This window comes from Rhinopithecus roxellana, chromosome 8 (genome assembly GCF_007565055.1).
Source record: "Rhinopithecus roxellana isolate Shanxi Qingling chromosome 8, ASM756505v1, whole genome shotgun sequence".
NCBI classification, from domain to species: Eukaryota; Metazoa; Chordata; class Mammalia; order Primates; family Cercopithecidae; genus Rhinopithecus; species Rhinopithecus roxellana.
Genome location: NC_044556.1, coordinates 68,688,608 through 68,708,307, shown reverse-complemented (window position 1 = coordinate 68,708,307; position 19,700 = coordinate 68,688,608).

The following is a 19,700-nucleotide window of genomic DNA, read 5'->3' as shown; positions in this document are numbered from 1 at the left end:
CAAGGCACATCACAATCAAATTGCTATAAACAAGTGAAAAGAGGAAACATTTAAAAGCCATCAGTGGAAGAAGGTACACCATACTCCAGGGGAATAAGGATAAGAATGGCCGTATATTTCATATCAGAAACATTGAAAACTAGAAGACAATATAATGTATCTTTAAAGTGCTGAAAGAAAGAAATCTAGAATTATATACCCTGTGAAAATATCCATCAAAAACAAAGGTGAAATAAAGATGTTTTTAGAAAAGCAAAAGAAAGTATTTCAGAATAAAGAAATAAAGAGCATTAGAAATGCTAAATACTTAGATAAATATAAAATACTTATTTCATATTTTAATTTCTATAGAATATAGTTGCTTATAGAAAAAGCAGAAGTGTATTGTGATATTTATAACATACAGGCATACAATATATGTCAAAAAAATGCAAAGAAATAAGAGAAGGAAGTATATTGTTATAAGTTTCCTATATCAAGCATGAAGTGGTAAGATGTTATTGGAAGCTGACTGTGATAGTTAAAAATCCAGGAAGAAAATCCTAAAACAACCATAAAAACAAGCAAAATCTCAGCCTGGCAACATAAGGAGACCTTGTGTCCACAAAAAGTAAAAAGCTAGCCAAGCATGGTGGTATATGCCTGTAGTCTAAGCTACTGGGGAGGCTGAGGTGGGAAGATCACTTGAGCCTGGGAGGTCAAGGCTGCAGTGAGCCATGATTGCACCACTCCCTTTCAGCCTGTGTGACAGAATGGAACCAGTCTCAAAAAAATAAATAAATAAAATAAAATGAAGAAGTGTAGCTAATAAACAAATGATGGAGATAAAATGGAATATTCAAAAACAGCTAGTTCTTCAAAAAGAAGGCAGGAAAAGAAACAGAAAGAAAAAAGGACAAATAAAAAACAAATAGTAAGATGGTAGATTAAAATACAACCACATCAAGAATTACATTAAATGTAAATGACCTAACTCCTCCAATTAAAAGGGAGACTTTATCACTCTGAATAAAAGGAGGACCCAACAGTGTGCTGGCTACAAGAAATGCACTTTAAATATAAAGAAACAAATAGGTAAAAATTAAAGGACAAATAATATATACCAGGTATATACTAATCAGAATAAAGGTAGAAGAATAGCCATATTAATCACAGACAAAACAGACTTCTTGACAAAATATACTTCTACAATAAAGATGATAATTTTATAAGATAATTATCTTATGTAGTCTTATGTTTCTAATGTAGCAATAGAGGAGCTGAATGACATCAAATGATGTTAAAGAAGTTTAGCTTAGCCGGGCGAGGTGGCGGGCGCCTGTAGTCCCAGCTACACGGGAGGCTGAGGCAGGAGAATGGCGTAAACCCGGGAGGCGGAGCTTGCAGTGAGCTGAGATCCGGCCACTGCACTCCAGCCCGGGCGACAGAGCGAGACTCCGTCTCAAAAAAAAAAAAAAAAAAAAAAAAAAAAGAAGTTGACTACAGGACTATATCATGTTGATATTTCTGTAACATATTAATAAGTGCAACAAGAAAGGTGTTAAAAAGTTGTAAGCAATAGCATGATTTCATTTACATTTTAAGAAAATCTCTCTGAGTGTAGAAAGGATTTGGGGGAAAATAGGTCAAAGCAAGGAGTACAGTAGGAGCTGTGGCAAAAGTCTCGATGATACAGGAGGATGATTTGGATGAGAGTACTGACAGAAAAGATAAAGTGAAGAAGGCAGATTCAATACCATTTTAATTGTTTGAAAGGCACAACATTTTACTGATTGGGTATGGGGTTCAGGGAGGTGTAAAAAATATGACTGCTAGGCTTCTGGTATAAATAATTAGATTTCAAATGGTGCCATTCTCTGAAATGGCAGAAGGTTAGAAGATGAGCAGCTTAATTCTGAGACGTTCAAATGGAAATGGTAAGCAGGCAAATAAATACATAAGCCAGAGGGATCAGAGAAAAAGAAGAAAATAAAATTTAGAGGTCACCAGTATGGAAATGCTGTTTAACCCAGGAAGTGGATGAATTTGCCTAGGAAGAGAATGATTGAGTCATGGAGCAGAAGTAAAGCAGAGAAGTAGATTAGTACACATGACAGATAAAACCACAACAAAGGAATAGAGACTACGTGAGAGAGACAAAAAAGTGCCTGCTTAGTTTTTTGTGTTTTTGTTTGTTGTTGTTGTCTTGCTCTGTCCCTCAGACTGGAGTGAGGTGGCAAGATCTTGGCTCACTGAAACCTCCGCCTCCCCGGTTCAAGTGGCTCTCCTGCCTCAGCCTCCCAAGTAGCTGGGATTACAGGTGCCTGCCACCACACCCAGCTAATTTTTGTCTTTTTAGTAGAGATGGGGTTTCACCATGTTGGCCAGGCTGGTCTCAAACTCCTGACCTCATGATCCACCCACCTCAGCCTCCCAATGTGCTGCGATTACAGGCATGAACCACCGTGCCCAGCCGAATGCTTAGTTTTCAGGATTAACGATAGACATAAATCCTCGGATTTGAGAATCACGACTAACACCAAGCAAGTAAAAAGAAATCTTCAACTAGACATATCATGATGAGACATCGAAGACAAAAAGAAATTCTTAAATGCAACCAGATAAGAAGGGCAGCCCACTCACAAGGGAATGATAATTAGACAGAAATCATGCTTTTAACAACAACAATGAAAGCCAAAAATCAGTGGAATAATATCTTCCACAATGCAGAGGAGAAATAACTGTGGAGCTATAATTGTAGATTTTGAGAAACCATTATTGAAGATTAAGGGCAACATGAAAACATCTTCAGACCAACAAAAGTAAACATTCATAAATACCCAAGAAAATTATACAAAGAAACAATAATGAAGGGTGACTAACTCTGCCATATACAAAACATACTACCAAGATACAGTAATTAAAACACCTGGGCAAAGGCAAAAGATTAAGCACACACATAAATAGAGCAGACTATAGCACCAGAAAGGAATGTAACATAAAGGAATGTAATTTCTAACGAAGTTAGCAACAAAAATCAGTGAGAAAAACATAGATCGTTTAATACATTGTCAACAAAGCTTTAAAAGGAATTAGGTTGGATCTCTGCCGTTTTACACCAAAAATAAAATTCCAGATAGATCAAAGATTTAGATGTAAAAAAATGAAGTACTAAAAATACTAGAAAAAAACATGGGAAACTTTTTAAGATTTCAGAATGAGAAAGCTGAATTATGATCCAAACTTAGAAGGCATAAAGGAAAAATAATAAACTTGACTATGTAAAAATAGAAAGTTCTAGTTGGAAAAGAAACACGATAAATTACATAAAGAAAAAAACTACACTGGAAAAAAATCTCTGCAAGCCATATTCGCTAACGTTGAAGTCTTTTTTTCTTTCTCATATTTAAAAAAAAAAAAGACTTTGTATTTCTGCTCTCTGGAAGATCCTTTCGGTGTTTTTTCTTAGTTTGAGTCAAAGTTCACCCTAGTTCATACCTACTCATTCTCCATGTTCCCACCTAATAATCACCCCCTTCACATCCTTTAGGAAGCCCTCCCCGACTCCCTCAAACTGTAGACACTTCTAGGCACTCTCAGTGCATCCTCTGTTCATTTCAAAATGAGGGAGTGCAGTGGCGCGATCTCGGCTCACTGCAAGCTCTGCCTTCGGGGTTCACACCATTCTCCTGCCTCAGCCTCCCAAGTAGCTGGAACTACAGGCTCCCGCCACCATGCCCAGCTAAATTTTTTGTATTTTTAGAGACAGGGTTTCACTGTGTTAACCAGAATGGTCTCGATCTCCTGACCTTGTGATCTGCCCACCTTGGCCTCCCAAAGTGCTGGGATTACAGAAATGAGCCACCGCGCCCAGCAGTGTTGAAGTCTTTGAGAGCCCTAATACATGACAGCACCTTACCCTGTCTTAATTCTGGACAAACTGAGAAATTAAATAAAGGAGTGGAATCTAGAGGTCAAAACAATTTTATTTCTGGTTAAAATTTAGTTGTCATATATTGCTTGGTGAGAGAGCCAAATGGGTCTGCTAACAGGACCACAGATGAAGACAGGTGAGGAAAAGCACAAGACATGCCTGGGATACAACAGCTACACTGGGTTGCCATCTTTGAACACAACAAGCTCATTCCTACCTCGGGGGCTTCGTGCTTTTGGCTCCTTCTTTGGCTTCTGAAATAATATTTTGCTAGATATCCGTGGACTGGCTTCTTCTCATTATTCATACATATAAGGTCACCTGTGATCTCCTCACAGAGACCTTAACTTAAAGTGGGCCACTCTACCCTCACCACCATGATCACAACTGCGAATTGTCTTATTTATCTACTTGTTTGAATACTTATGTCGTGGCTAATTGTCTTCCATTAAAATAGAAGTTCCATTAGAACACAGGCCTGTCTTGCTGATCAGTTTATCCCCAGAACAGTACCTGACACAGAGTAAATGTTCAAGAAATATTCACTGAATGAATGAAGGCTCCCCCTGAAATGAACACAGGATGCACTGAGAGTGCCTAGAAGGATCTACAGTTTGGGGGAGTCAGGGAGGACTTCCTAAAGGATGTGAATGGGGTGATTATTAGGTGGGAACTTGGGGAATGAGTAGGTATGAACTAGGGTGACCTTTGACTCAAACTGAGAAAAAACGGGGAAAGGACCTTCCAGAGAGCAGAAATACAAAGCCTTTTTTTTTTTTTTTTTTTTTTTTTTTTAATGTGAGAAAGAAAATGGCCCTTTTGTTAGGGACAGAGCCCAGCAGTCCAACTAAGATTGAGAAGCAACACAGTAACAAAAGTTAAGGCTGGAAATGCAAGCCAGGGGTAAGATCATCAAGAAATTTTATGCCAAATTCAGGAATTTAGATTTTTATCTTATGGGGAATAGGAAACTATTGAAGGAGTTAAGCTTGGAAGTAAATGACCAGATTTATGTTTTAAAATGGTAATATATCCCTAACACCTAATACAGTCCGTGGCCAGAATAATTCCTCAAAAAAAAAAAAAAAAAAAAAAAAAAAGTGAATGAACTTTATGTGGAGAATGGGTTTGAGAGGAGCAATATTAGAGGCAGGTGGACCAGCAGGGAGGCTGCCGCAGCCACCCAGGTGAGAAATGATGACTGGCTTCTCCAAGTGCCCCTGGGGTGGCAGTGGACAGTATTGCTATATCCACCTGCAAAGGTTGCTCCTCACCCTTCACCCCAATGGTCAAGACGACACAATCTTCACCCTGCAGGTATCTTCACGGTTTTTCAGAAGAGTAAAAGTCACCATACTAATTCTACACTTTCAAAATGTCTCCCTGATTACCCTCTTTGCACTCAGGGAAATCACAAAGCAGAGAGCCTCCTAACCTAGAGGAAAGCAAAGTGGGAGTGGACGGAGGCAGGGAAGGGGTGGGGAAGGATGTCCACCAAATTGTGCTGTTGGAACTGCATTCACCCTTAAACCCAGGTTCCTTGAGGACAGAAGGAGGGACAGTGAACAGGTTTCTTAATGGTGTCCCTTACTCTTCCCTTGTCTCAGAATCATCAAAAACTCTTTTTCAGATTTCTGCAACCCAACCATTAGCACAGCCTATGAACATGTCCCTTCTTTCAAACAAAGGCGTGAAAACGAAATGGCAAGAACCACTCAAATGAATCTTTTGGCAAATGTATGGATTCTGATTTTTCCTCAAGGAGAAGGGCTCATTAAGTATAAGACCCTGCATTCAGCCCTGGCCCAGGCTCATTAAGTATAAGACCCTGCATTCAGCCCTGGCCCATGTTTACTAAAAACTAAACTGGAAAAAAAAAAAAAAAAAAACCTCTACAAAGCCAGCTCCAGAAATAGGGAAGTCCATCCCGTGTCGAACTACAATCCTGGAAATTGAATGTTTAATTCATAGAGTAAATTACAAGAGATTACTTGTACAAGTAGCTGCAATGTCCTTAAAATTATTCTTTAACTGAGGAAAAGTTTTTTGACCTTTGGAGAAAATGCTTGCTTCTAGCTATGACTAAAAAGAGATTTCCTTCTTTCTCTGTTGTGTTAAGAATCTTTTCTTCTTATAAAGAAGGCACCACAGTGATTTATAACTGTCATAAAAGCCTGGAATCCTTTTGAGGTTAAGCTACTCAGCTATTCAACTTTTACTACAGAAACTTTGAAATTCAAAAAGAAAAAATAATGTAAGTTTTTGAAGGACATGTGTTGCTGTAGGTGATCCTGTTAATTAAAAGTGATTGCCTGCTAGGAAATCATACTTTAAAAAGTTTCATGAATTTATTAGAACCCTGAAGGTATCTTTGTATGCACAGAGCTTTACATGCCATTTATGCAATTTTGTTTCAGATCTGCTTAAAGCCTTGCTGACACTCCCAGAGCAGCGAACAGCTCTGCTAGCATGCGTATGTGTTTTGGCTAATTGAATTATGTGAAAATACATACTAATGAAGCGTTAGCAGAGGTGTTTGCTGAGTAGACTCCACGTCTAATTTCTTCTAAATTAGAAGCATCTTTTTGCAGCAGATTAATGTTTTAGGAAAGGCTGCCTTCTCATAGAAAAAAAATGGCACATTGTCTAATATTGTGAGCCACTTTCGCCTGCTAAAAAGCTCTCTGCACACCTGATGTGCACATTGTATGGGACAAATCTAAAAAGCATTTTAAATAATAAATTTTTAAAATGCATTACTCTGGAAAGACCAATGATGTGTAATTATCCAATCAAATTAATGAGCAAATTATTAATCTTCTCTTAAAACATTTGGTGTTTTTCTCCCCCTTTAATACACTTTTAAGAATGACTGTGTTTGGTTTGGGTTTAATGAGGATTATTCTTTAATGGTCCTATTTGGATTATTTTTCAGCGTGTCTATTTGGAAACATTACCTCGTAACATTTGTTGCTGTAATTCTGCGATCCCTTGACGCTGGTATTTGAGAAACACACTCTGGAAACGCTGTGGTTGTTTTTCACAGGAACCCAGGGAGCTATCAAAGTCGGAGAACGTGCCTCTGTTTGCAGGAGAGGTGGGCAGGCAGCGAGATCCCCGCGCACCGCTCGCTCGGGCTGCGGGCGGGCAGCAATCAGCTAATTGCCTAATCGGAGTGGGGAGCCGGTGCCCGCTCGCCGCGGTCGCCTCGCGGGTCACAGACAAGAGAGAGGCTTGTTTTCTCTCTGTCACATCGTCGTCTTGAACCGTGTGGTCTGTTGCAGGGGAAGGGGCCGAGCTGGAGGAGCGGGCGGGCGGCGCTTGGCACATCCCGAAGAACGCTGACTGTTGCCTGCGAGCGCTCAGGGCGGGCGCCAAGGGGGCTTCAGGGGGAAAGGAGCCCGTGAGAAAACTTAGCTCGCCGCGCTCTGCTCGGGTCTGCCCGGCTCCGCTCTCATGCGTGTGCTCAGAACACACCGAGATCCTTTAGAAATAAATGTAATAGAGACTAATCTGGAAATCGTCCATGCAGCCAAAACATCGGATGCTTATAAAATAGTTTGAGGGACAAGCCATGAAAATCGATAGGGGGGAAAATGTTACATATATATGCATATACACACACACGCACACAGCACACACACAGTACACACACACAGCACAACCACACATACATATAAAGGTTGCATGTATACACACACAGTATACATGTTATACAATTACATACATAGGATATAAATTATGTACATATGGTATAAAATTGTATGTGTAAATGTTTGTATCTCCATGTGTGTAATTTGTGTGACCAAAGAGAAAATTATCCTTTAACAAAACATTAATATCTTTCAGAACTGGTGTGATTCAGGTAGGACCATGAAGTCTGGCACAGAAAAGTTGCTCTTCAGTTTGGGGCTACAGCTACCTACCCCAGACACTGCCACGGGTCTCAGTTTTCACTCTTTCCCCTCAGGGAGAGCAGAGCGACTTCTACAACCCCCGCACCCCTTATCTCCACTGCCTCCGAGATTTCCCAGGCCAGCGGGCTTCTCCATTGCTGCCGTTTTCCATGGTTACACATCTATGCCATGTCATTTACACTTCAGTAGATCCTTACAGCAATGCTCTTGCCTCCCTGGCTGGGGTTTTCCCGTAAATCCCCATCTTTTATTGTTTTAGTACAGTTCTGTTTTCATATATTTTATAAGGGTACTAAGCCACGGATTGAAAGAGTTCAGGTCAGATTTCCTATTCTGCCACACACTAGTCGTGGGTTCTTGTTTATGTCACTAACCCGCCGTCAGTCTCAGTTTCCAAATCTATGAAGTGAGCCAAAAAATACTTGTCCTCTCTACCTCACAAGGTGGTTGAAATGATCAATCAAATGCAGATTGTCAGCCAGGAAAATGAGTCAGGCCTTGGGACACAGACTCTGAGACTCTGAGATGGAGATTCGCTTGCAGGTGTTTATTCGGGAGGTCTTAGAATCAACATCTAGGGAAGAGAAGAGAAGCGAAGCAGAAATGGGCAGAGGGAGAAGTTGAGTTGTAACCCAGTCTCGATGCTATCCTCAATCCATCCTACTTGGAGCTCTGAAGCCAGATCTGAAGACTCTTGAGAGTTGCTCCAAGTTGACATGAGGAGACTATACCTTTATCCTCCTATTTTGAGCCATTGTATTCAGGCTCTCCCAGGAAGGAGTTTTTTCTGCAGAGGCAATTCCCTAGAAGCAGATGACAGCCTGGGGTTTTCCAGCTAAAGAAATCAGTCATCTCTTCATAAAGGGGATGTGGGTGACACCCATGTCAATGTCCACCACATTCATCTTTTGCTTTTACTTGTTTACTTTGTGGAATATGCTAGGTGTGGACTGCCATTGCTGGGACTCGAACTTTACTTCCATGGCTTGCAGTAGTGTAACACTCTGTCCACTCACCTACCCAGTGCAGGCTCCTGGACTCTAGCCCAAATCAGAGCCCAAGCCCCTTTTGAACCCATTAAAGGAAGTCAGACACTATGAATTTTGTGTGTTGCCTTAAGCAAATTCACTCAACATCTCTTCAACTATAAAACAAGAATCTTCTTTCCAAACTAGTCCAAAATTATTGGTTTCTATAATCAAACCAGTCAATGGGAACATATGTCATATGTGCGTGTGTTCATGTATGTGTTTGTGTGCCCATTTCATGTATGTATTCACTGAGGACATAGGTAGATGGATGTATGTGTCCCACAGCTTGGCTGAATTCTACAAAATAGCCCATGGTCTATCTGTACACCCATGTTTCATATTTCTGTCTTTGGGGAACAGAGTCATTATCATGTAATAACTAATAGAGTATTTACCAAGGATTTTTGATAAACATTATAGCATACGGAGGTAAAGCCTAGTACTCTAACTAGTATATAGCAGTTTCCCTAATAGATGTCAGTAACCTACTGTCTCACCTGCTAAACACTTAAAACCTATGTCTAGTACCAGTTTTCATTCATTCATCCAACAAAGTTTGAATGCCTACTATATGCCAGACGCTGTCCTAGGCACCAAAGATGGGACTATAACTAATGCACAGTTCTCGCCCCAAGCAGCAACCAGATGCCCGAATGCAAATTCAAACCGTGATCATAGAAAGACAAAAGTAGGCTGTGTACAGAACAACTACCTTCTTTTTAATAATATGTGTTTTTAGTGATGTATCTCTTTAAAGATGCTCAATGTTTTTCATCCTAAATCTAGGAAAATTCATTTTAACATTTTTAACTTTTTCTTTTTTTAATTGACGCATAATAATTGTACATATTTATGGGGTACATAGTGATGTTTTGATACATACCTTGTACAGCAATCAAATCAAGGTAATTAGGGTATATATCACCTCAAACATTTATCATTTATTTATGTTAGGAACACCAAAAATTCTCTCTTTTAGCTATTTGGAAGCATATAATAAACTATTGTTAACTATAGTCATCCCACTGTGCTATTGAACACTAGACCTTAGTCCTCCTATCTAGCAGTAATTTTTTAGCGTTTAATCAATCTCTCCATATCTCTTCTCCCCCAACCCTTCCTAGACTCTGAGAAGCACTATTCTACTCTCTTCTTCCATGAGATCAACTTTTTTAGCTTCCATAAAGATGGTTAATTTTTCCTTTGAAAGGTGTGTATAAATACAGGTCTACAAAAAAATATTTCCCACATAATTCCAAACATAACAGCCAGTCAGCTACTTGACTCCACATGGAAAACAAATCTTGTTCTCTTAATTCATTTTCCAAATTATTTTATGAGGTTGTATAATAAAAGTCCTCAACTAATAATATCTTTATATTGTGTTTTACATTTTCAACGTGTTTCCATATATATTAAAAAATTCAACCCTCACAAAAATCCTAGTAGGTAAACTGGGAAGTATTAAACCTATTACACTGAAAATGCACCCAAGGCACAGAGAAAGTTATGTGATTTTCTGAGATTGCTCGGCTAATCCATTCAAACAAAACACATAAACAAAACTAAATCTAGTACCCAGATCACTTTTCACTGAGAAGTTTGTATGTATTAAGAGTTTCTCGTAGTAACTAAATTTTTATGACCTCAGTCACATATGCTACCTCCACTCCCCTTCCAAGAACCTGATAGCGAATCGCTCAGCTTGTCTGCAGCCAGTGTGGTTATTGGATAAAATGATTAGTGATTAGCGATAGGTATCAGTTTATGTAAGTCACTGACTAAAGGGGACTACTATGAACTCAGAGTCTCAATCTGTCAACCACCAGGATACAATTCAAATTCTATAATCTGGCTAACTTACTAATTGTTACTAATGGCTTGGAATTTTTTGAAATGATTTTATATTTTAAGAAGTATTTTAAATTTCTCTTGTGTATCTTGAAACATAGTATCTCAGTAGACAGCAGGTAAGTAATTGCCTTTCAGTATCATCTCCTCTTGCCTTCAATGCTCACGGCTCAGAAAGAGCACCATTATCTTATAACCTGATAAGAAGGCACTTCCAGAGAGAAATCAAGAGGCAGGAAGCCTGATGTTCAACAGTTGGGTGGACCCACTGCACTACAACCAACGGAACTTGCCCTTGACCCATGCCTATGGTAGAAAGTGAATCCAGCCTGCAGCCTGTTAAGTGCCTCAGAGGCCCAAGTGCCTGGGAGGTAGCCAGCGGGTGGGCAGTGGATGAGGGGGTTTCAGGGCCTTCTCCAGAAAGCTTTCTCATCATAAATTTACTTCCTCCCTTTACTTTAAATTACTTTCGGTCTTCTCGTAGATAGTGACCACAAAATGCTCACACTACAGTGGGAAAAGGACGGGGGAGGAAATCAGGCAACAAAACTGTATACACAAGGCTGAGTGTGGTGGCTCAAGCCTGTAGTTCCAGTGCTTTGGGAGGCCAAGGTGGGAAGATTGCGGAGGCCAGGAGTTTGAGACCAGCCTGGGCAACATAGCGAGATTCTGTCTCTACAAACAAATTTTAAAAATTAGCTGAGGATGGTGGTGTGCATTTGTAATTCTAGTTACTTCGGAAGCCAAGGAGGAAGGATCACTTGAGCCCAGGGGTTCTAAGGTGTTTTGCTTGAACCCAGGAGTTCTAAGTTTTAGTAAGCTATCTTTGTCCTGCTGTCCTCTAGCCTGGGTGGGTGACAGAACAAGACCCTGTCTCTAAAAAAAAAAAAAGAAGAAGGAAAAGCAAACTATATACACATGTTTATTTATTTTCATAAGATAATTCACAAAATAGTGCTAAAGGAAAAGGCATGTGATAGCTTTGATGTAATTTTGTCTTTATAGATGCAAATACTAATGATGTATACATACAGACCAAGATCTATACACGTACTCGCAAAGAAAGATGCTGGAAGGCAAACCAGTAAAATTTATCATTACTTCTTTCTTAGGATTAGATGAATGGTATTTTTTTAAGTTTTCTGTGCTGAACATGGATTATTTTTGATACTAGGAAAAAATGTTACTTGCAAAAATAAATATAATTTTAAAATCTACCATATCAATGAGTATATGTCTTTTTAAAAAGATCAGAATTATTTGTACAACAATGTGAATGTACTTAACACTACTGAACTGTACAATTAAATATGGTTAAGATGGTAAATTTTATATGATGCCTATTTTGCCACAATTAATTTTTTCAAAAAAAGATAAAGAGATTATGGGTAAAGTACTCTTCCATGAATAAAGTTACAACTTTTTTTTTAAAGATCAGAAATAATTACATTAAAATATTAAGTGATTACTTTTCTTTTTTTATTTTAAAATTTTGTTCTCCCTTATCATTACCCACAAAAGGTTTATTTTCTTTTTCCTGGGGGTGGGGGGTAGATTGCAGCTAATAGTTATTTTCATCTTTATTTATTAGATTTATTTATTTCTAAAATATTGTATAGGGTAATTATTACCCTTAAATTAAAAAAAAATTCATTCCATGATTTCAAAGATACTAAATAAAAATAGTGACTGTGTTTGGCAATTTGTCCTTGTTGACATGTTGTTTTGTATTTATTTTTATGTTGTTTCATGTGCAGATTTTATTTCCTCAAGGGGACTGCAGATTCCTAGTGGATCTTCTAGTGGTTTTGTTGTCTTGAGACAGTTTTACACACATTAAAATTTGCATGTTCATCCACGACACTCACATCCACCCAAATAAAAGAGAAAGAAGCCTGCTGTGACCAAATTTTGACTGCTACCATTGCATTTCTTCTGCAAATATAAATATCTGTTCATAAGGCTGTGTGAAGCATTTTAAGTTGGCCAAAAACAAGACAGACATGTGAGTCACTCATTGTTGTTATTGTGCTCAATATAGGTCCGAAAGCTCATCTATGTTAATTCTGACCCGGGTTCCCATCCTTTTTCTCCAGGCACAGGCAACACACTGAGCTGGCATCCTTGCTGTGGGAGGAACAAAACAATTTATCATTATTGGCAAGTTGGCCAATTTCATCATTAATCGATCATTCACTTTTTCCAGTGTGGTCCTGAGGCGTTCCTCTAGGGAGCAGAGGAAGTAAGCAGGATTTGCTCGGTCAGGCATGGCAGCAACAGATTGTGAAATAAATGTTCAAGGTATTTCGTCAATAACAGAAGGTCACTTGCCCTTGTAACAGTATGCATTTCAAACCAAAGGAAAATCAGGCCTAGGATTTTCATCAATTTTGGCTTTTCAGCGAGGTTTTATTATGAGCACTGCGCCCTTCCTAGGCTGCAAATGCTTCTGCCAGAGGGATGCAGCATGATTTTCACGCTAGAAGAAAGCAGACCGGAGGAGCACTGTGTCCCGACTGCTTCACTGCTTTGCACTTGCTGCAGACTCAGTCCTCAACCACTGCTTCATGTGAGGGCAACAGGGTGGAAGGGAGACGACCTGGCATGCCAGGTGTGGAATGCCAAGGACCTCTGTGAGATGCAGACAATAACTCTTTGCTCCTTTTGTATTGCCACAGCCTCCTCTGAAGAGTATTGATAAGGAGCCAGAATAGACAGGAAGTCAAGGACTGTGAACTAACAGGACTTTGAACGTCAGTTGCTTTTAAATTGATAAATAAGTGAACCTTTTAGCCAAAGATGAGGAAGAAATGAGATTTTGATCCACTTTGAGTATCTAATGCCTCTCTTAGAAGAAGAAAAGAGCCTTCTGAATGGTAGCGTTCCCCAGTGAGAGCCTATCAGTCATCATCATTCTGGGCAAAAGGCCCCATGGAGACAGATACCACATGGCCCCCTGATCACCATCACACACTGCAGCAGAGAAGGACGTGTCTGGATCTCCTTGTATATGTGGTCAGATCACTACCTAACTTTGCATCCTGTGTACTAATCAATCATAATGCATATTAAATATAAGTATGTTTTCTAGCCACTCTGATATATGGCTTGTGACAAAAGAAAATAAATGAGTATTAATACTCCGTTCAACTCCTTCCCCTAAAATAAACACAAAACAACAAAAATTGTAGTATCACTCTGTTTCACTTTTAATTCTTTACATCATCAACTCAAATTGATTGTCAGTATCTTAAGGATAGGAATCAAGTCTTCTACATAATTTGCCTCACCCACAGTACTTAATCCAGTGCTGTGTCCTTCAAGCTCAATGCACGCTTACAAAGTCCATGGAAACTAGCATGTGCATAGCATGTTCTGGTCTTCACAGTGCCCTTCCATCTGGGCACATCTCATTGCACTCGTTCCACTGAATTGAGAGTAGGAAATTAAGTACCCCAAAGGGTTGGCTTGTCCTTTATCTTAGAGAAAGTGTGACTGAGATGAAACCAGAACTCAGGTTCCACTTTTGCTCATATTTTACTGTGTCCTGACATTACGAGTTTCCCACTTTGAAAATACAAAAATGGTAGGAAGGTAGTGCTTGGAGACTGAAGTCAGAAATTATCTCCAGACAGGGCCACAGTTGGTTCTGAAAGTGTTCAAGTCATCTTGTCAAAATTAAAATCTGGGGGGAAATGCGTGCATGTGTTTGAAATGACTTATCTGAATCACTGATTTTGGAGAGTTATCAGACCTTCAGAATACAACATGCATCAGGAACATGACCTACATAGATCATTCTGGGATGCCCAGTGAAAAGTGAACTATTGAGAATCTTAGCAGATGTTTTGAGCACAGTGAAAGAAGCGTGCCCAAAATGGGAGGATCTCATTTACATGTTACACCTGACTCAGGGTGGTTCTTGCGTGAATTTCCCACATTAACTAATTTCATGGAAAGTTGACAAGTTTCCCCTTTACCAATCCTGCTAGGAACATCTAAAGTACAAAACGAGCACTCTATCATAAAGAAATATGAAAAGATTTCATCAGACATTTCATTAAAGCATAACTCTCAGCCAGGCATGGTGATGCACACCTGTAATCCAGCACTTTGGAAGGTGAAGGCGGCCCGATCGCGTGAACCCACAAGTTCAAGACCAGCCTGTGCAACATGTCAAAACCCTATCTCTACAAAAAATATTAAAATTAGCCACAGGACATGGTGGTGGCCCATGCCTGTGGTCCCAGCAATTCAGGAGGCTGAGGTAGGAGGATCACTTGAGCTGGGAAGTTGAGGCTGCAGTGAGCTGAGATTGTGCCACTGCACTCCAGCATGGACAACAGAGTGAGAACCTGTCCCAAAAAAAAAAAAAAAAAAAAAAAAAGTTACCTTATAATTTCTGGAGAGAATGAAGTTTCACAAGGGAAATGAGAAAGTCTCTCTTCTTGACCAAACTCCAGCCCTCCAGAATAGATTTGCCCATGATCTGAGCCCCCTTATTGATGAGGCTTAACCTTGGCTGATAAAGACTATGATCATGCACTAACACAGTTTCTAACAGCTCAAGGACATACCCTGGGATGACCCTAGTCCCCTTGAAAGTGCCAGCTTGAGAAAACTCAAGGCTGCCGAAAGAATTCACTGTTCGTTCCAGCTAACACATAAAGATAGAGTGCTGTCTTCCCATTTCTGTGGGAAGGTGGGAACTTAACTTCATTCAGCACAAGTTAGCAAAAAACCAGATGGGTTTTTCATGGACCAACCCTTCCTTCCCACTTTTTGTAGTTTTCTTTTTTTTTTTTTTTTTTTTTTTTGAGACGGAGTCTCGCTCTGTCGCCCAGGCTGGAGTGCAGTGGCAGGATCTCAGCTCATTGCAAGCTCCGCCTCCTGGGTTCACGCCATTCTCCTGCCTCAGCCTCCCGAGTAGCTGGGACTACAGGCGCCCGCCACCTCGCCGGGCTAGTTTTTTGTATTTTTTTAGTAGAGACGGGGTTTCACCATGTTAGCCAGGATAGTCTCGATCTCCTGACCTCGTGATCCGCCCGTCTCGGCCTCCCAAAGTGCTGGGATTACAGGCTTGAGCCACCGCGCCCGGCCATGTATTTTTCATTTCCCTGATTGTACTAAGCCCTTGCTCACCCCTCTCCCTTTCCCTCATTCTACCTTTAAGACTCCCAGTTGCCAATGTACAAATTGAAGTTCAGTTCAGTTCATGCTGTACTCTTTTTTCCCTATCGCGATAGTTATTACTGATTAAAATCTGTCCTTATCACTTTAACCAGTGCCCAGCTTTGCTTATCTTTGACAGGAGAGATCCTTCTGCCTTGCTTACTACCATATTTCCAGCATTTGTGCAATCTTTGTTCACTGTGTCTGCTTATTGAACTAATACATATAGTGAGTATTCACCGTGGAGAATTCATTGACAGCTCAGTCCAAAAAACTCATTCACCTAGTCCACAACCACTGATGTTTCACCCCTTTCCCTAGTTGGCACATGGGTTCACTACCTTGGAATTCCACTTCTCATCTTTCCCAGAATGTCACAGCAGGGACATTCTGCCTATGACCTGACCCACTGGACACATCTTGACTAGCCTAACAATTCCTTCCTCCCCTGGAACACATATTTTCTATGATGTCCATACAGTCCCAAGCATTGTCTCTGAATGAGTTTACAGGGAGAATAGATTTTACCAGCATTATAACTCACTCAAGGTTGTGGGTTCCAAATTTGAACTTGAGCTTCCCTCAGTTCAAGTTGCAATGAGTACTGGCAAAAATGTGACCTCCTACTTCAAGAACAAAGGCTTTCAGGCGTTCTTCATTATCAAGTTGCTCTCACAAAAGTAGATCCTGATGAGTCAAGTGTAAAAGAATCAGGGCCTGAAGGATTTCATTGCTCTTGAAATATTTGATGGTTTTGTGGTGAAGGAGGCATTTATTTAGTAACATGCATGTGAGGGCTCACTCATCCCAAAATGTTTAAAAAAGAGATGAAGCTATCTTTAAAATTCCATAATCTTGCTAAGTCCCGTATTCCTTTACTTCCTTGAATAGAGTCTGCAAAGTTGCACTAAAATATTCCCAGGCTCATTTTGTACCAACTAGAAACCAGCATTGTCCTAGATGAGATTAACTCAGGACATGGAAATGAAGCAGAGCTTAAGTTCAAATCTTGCTGTTAAAATAAAACAACAAGAAAAAATAAAAAATCCCCAAATTCATCAATGTGCTAGAATCCAGCACCCCTAAAACATGGGCCTTCTTAGGGCTTGGAACATATATAGTTTATTTTTAATGTTATTTGTTGAAGAAGAGTTTGCCTATAGCTATAAATATTTCTTATGACCATCTCAGAAAGTTCCAGAGGCCCCTGGTTTTTCCAACCAAATATGGGATTCTCAGGCCTGGCGCGGTGGCTCAAGCCTGTAATCCCAGCACTTTGGGAAGCCGAGATGGGCGGATCACGAGGTCAGGAGATCGAGACCATCCTGGCTAACACGGTAAAACCCCATCTCTACTAAAAAAAATACAAAGAAACCAGCCAGGCGAGGTGACGGGCGCCTGTAGTCCCAGTTACTCGAGAGGCTGAGGCAGGAGAATGGCGTAAACCCGGGAGGCGGAGGTTGCAGTGAGCTGAGATCCGGTCACTGCACTCCAGCCTGGGCGACAGAGCGAGACTCCGTCTCAAAAAAAAAAAAAAAAAAAAAAAAAAAAATTCCACAGATCCAAATATGGGATTCTCTGGGTTCAGAACTATCATTTACCTTCACACTTTTACTGCCTAGAATGCTTCAGGGAAATGTTGTGAGGCACCATGAGTTCTTTGGGCTCTGGTGTATCACTCTAATTCCAACAATTAAGAAGCACATAATTATTAAAAGTTCATGCTTAGGATTGAGCTAGGGAATATAGAAGAGAAAGAAGTAGTCTCTACCCAAAAGAAGTTTGTAACCTGAAATCAGACACGAGACTTACATAGATGAAAGAATTTGTAAGCAAGACAATAATAATAAAAATATTTATAGCTAATCTTGATCACATATTTACTAATGGAGGGCATTGTTCTAAGAGCTGTACATGTATTATTTGACCACCGTCTTACAAGACAGATACTAGTATCATCCCCAGTTATACAAGAGAACACTTAAATAAAATAGGTTGAAGACCTTGCCAAAGATCACACACCTGAATAAATTCAGGATTTAAAGCCAAAGCAGGAGTTGCTGGGTATGCCTGTAATCCCAACACTTTGAGAGGCTGAAGCAGGAGGTTCACTTGAGCTCAGGAGTTTGAGATCAGCTTGGGCAACATAGTGAGAACTTGTCTCTACTAAAATTCAAGAAAATTAGCCAGGCATGGTGGTACATGCCTGGAGCCCCAGCTACTTGTGGGGCTGAGGCAGGAGGATTGCTTGAGCCTGGGAAGTCGAGACTGCAGTGAGCCCTGATTGTGCCACTGCACTGTAGCCTGGGCAATGCAGCAAGATACTGTCTCAAAAAACAAAAACAAAAAGACAGCCAAGGCAGGCAGCTCCAGAGCTTGAATGCGAAATCTCAGCCCACTACTGCCTTCAAACACACATGTACACAGGTAAAGGTTAATGCATGTGTGTGTGTGTATAGATATAGCTACGCAATTGTTACAAACTGAAAATAGAGTATGCCAATTCAGTTTTTAAAGAATCTTTAATATTGTCCATGCATTTCAACCTACATTTCATTCAAAAATATTTACTAGACACTTGTTATATGCAAGTTTTAAGAAATTAAGGCATTAACTCTGTCTACGAGGCAGTAAGACAAAGCTAAACATTTTTTCATAGTGCAAGGAAGAGGAATATTAAACACTGGTGGAGACATAAAAAGCATTTTCATAAAATAGAAATTAATTGAGCTAAGACAGAATCACATGTAAAATTTGGGAGAGTAGGGTGGCATTATTTGTGTATGTTTATCTACAATCTGCGGGAAACTATTTTCAATGCACAATTTCGTTATTACTTGCTTGCATCTTACTTTTCTATATGCCATTGCAATTGCTTACTACAACTGATCGAGATCTCATTCACCAAAATGGGAAGTTAGTTGGACAAGACAAAACAGGAAGAAGAAACCTCATCTAAAACCAATGCTGAACCACTTTAGAGAACTCCAAGAGTGTCAGCAACAAAACAAATTCAGGGCAGCAACTTCCCTGAAGAAAGCATCAGGTTTATAACTATTTAACAACATTGCAGAGTGCCTCCTTTCAATTTCTCCATTCCTTCTTCCTGGCCTTTTCATCTTCTGTATACTCTGCAATTAAAATGTTCCTTTTACATTGGGAAGCCAAAGTAGAGGAACACTTGAACCCATGAATTGGAGATCAGCCTGGGCAACATAGCAAGACCCTATCTCTACAAAAAATAAAATGAAATCAAAAAATTAGCCAGACAGTGGTGGCACATACCTGTAGTCCCAGCTACTCAGGAGGCTGAGGTGGGAAGATCACCTGAACCCAGGAGGTTGAGGTTAGAGTGAGCCATGATGGAGCCACTGTACTCCAGCCTGGGTGACAAAGCAAGAGCCTGTCTCTAAAAAATAAATAAATACAATAAAATGTTCCCTTTACAGTAGTCCCTCTCTTTTCTGTAGTTTCAGTTACCCACAGTCAAGTGCAGCTCAAAAATATTAATAAAAAATTCCAGAAATAAACAACTTATGTTTTAAATTGTGTGCTGTTCTGAGTAGCATGACAAAATCTCACACCTTTCCACTCTGTTCCACCCAAGATGTGAATCCGCCCTTCGTCCAGCATATCCACGCTGCCCGCCAGTTAATCACTTAGTAGCTGCCTGCTTTCCTCCAGAGGTACAGCCTCTCCACCCCATCACCCAGTCATCTTACTTCTAGCCATGATTTCTCCATCTTTCTACATGCCCTGACCTTCAGTACTAAATTTTGCCTCCACTATTAGGTGTCTCTATTCCCTCTTACCTAG